The 1,545-nt window shown below is 51.6% G+C and overlaps 1 pseudogene; it reads left to right on the forward strand.

Annotated features, from left to right (window-relative positions):
• The first annotated feature begins 666 nt into the window (after nucleotides 1-666).
• On the forward strand, nucleotides 667-1,534 carry LOC111649483 (prokineticin receptor 1 pseudogene; annotated as a pseudogene).
• The last annotated feature ends 11 nt before the right edge of the window (nucleotides 1,535-1,545 follow it).

Raw genomic sequence — 1,545 nt, forward strand, 5'->3', positions numbered from 1 at the left:
CAGCTGATCTGCATCAATCAGCCACAATCCCCTTAAACTGCATCACAGTCCTCGCAAGATAAATTATATCCAACAACTTCAGACGGACGGTTTCTGTTTCTGTACGTCTCTCTGATCAAATCTTACTTTTACTACTGCAGCTGAAACAAAGTGTTCGTCAGCAACAGTTTTCATGGGAGTTGTAGTTTGGATTCCTTCAGTGGGTCAGGTGACTGAGGGAAGAGCTGCAGCTGAGGCTGATGCTGACCTTCGTTCTGACTGTTTCTCTGGTCGCTCATGAACCAGACGTTCAGCAGGTTTTTACCTGCAACAGGCGACGAAGAAACGTGACCAGGATTAAAATCACTGATTTCTCTGTTTGAGAACTGATGGAAACATTTGTGATGATGTTAGAACACAGAACATGTAGAACATGTAGAACACAGAACATAGAACATGGAACATGGAACAGAGGTCTAGATGTCTTTAGACAGTTAATGTGTAAAAGTCAGGGATGAGAACTTTGCTCAGATCTTTGACTTGTGTAAAAGTACCATCACCACAGAGTAGAAATACAGTTTACAAGTACTCTGTGTAAAAGTACAGAATCAAAATATAGAAACATTCACCAAAGTAAAATCTGAATATATCGATGATTTAACCGCCACACCTGGTCTGTGTCTGCAGGTACATGGTCATCCTCCACCCTCTGAAGCCTCGTATGAAGCACCAGACGGCGTACTGCGTGATCCTGACCGTCTGGATCGTCCCCATCTTCATCTCCATCCCTTCGGCCTACATGGCGTCCGAGACCACGTACCCGCACGCGGCGGGTCGCACCCACAAGACCTTCTGCGCTCAGATCTGGCCCGTGGACCAGCAGGTTTACTACCGCTCATACTTCCTCCTCGTCTTCGCCCTGGAGTTCATGGGCCCCGTGACCGTCATGGCGGTCTGCTACATCCGGATCTCCAGGGAGCTGTGGTTTAAGGATGTTCCGGGTTTCCAGACGGAGCAGATCCGGAAGAGGCTCCAGAGGCGTCGGAGGACGGTGGTGGTGCTGATTCTGGTGCTGGTCGCCTACGTCCTGTGTTGGGCGCCGTACTATGGCTTCGCCTTGCTGCGGGACTTTTACCCCACCCTCATCTCCAGGGACAGGAACTCCCTGGTGGCCTTCTATATAATCGAGTGCATCGCCATGAGCAACGGGGTCATCAATACCCTCTCCTTCGTGAGCGTCCAGAACAACACCAAGCGCCTGAAGAAGGCGGGCAAGTTCCCGCTGAGGCTGGTGACCTTCGTAGCCGCCAAGTCGGTGGATGAAGGGGAGGCACGGACGTCCTCCCTCCGAGTGACGGAGGACGCGGACGGAGCTCGGCCGAGGTAGAGCCGATGGTTCAGGTGAGAGGCGGAGCTTCAGAGTCCCGGCTCAGGTGAGAGGCGGAGCTTCAGAGTCCCGCCCTGCTCAAGAAATAAACTTCAGGATTTCTCTCATGAAACAGACGAAGACGTTCCTGAAGCAACAGTTCACACCACGACGTGTGTGAGTGTGTGTGTGTGTGTGTG

This window comes from Seriola lalandi, unplaced genomic scaffold (genome assembly GCF_002814215.2).
Source record: "Seriola lalandi dorsalis isolate HSWRI2012SDOR001 ecotype SW California unplaced genomic scaffold, Sedor1 jcf7180002050992, whole genome shotgun sequence".
NCBI classification, from domain to species: Eukaryota; Metazoa; Chordata; class Actinopteri; order Carangiformes; family Carangidae; genus Seriola; species Seriola lalandi.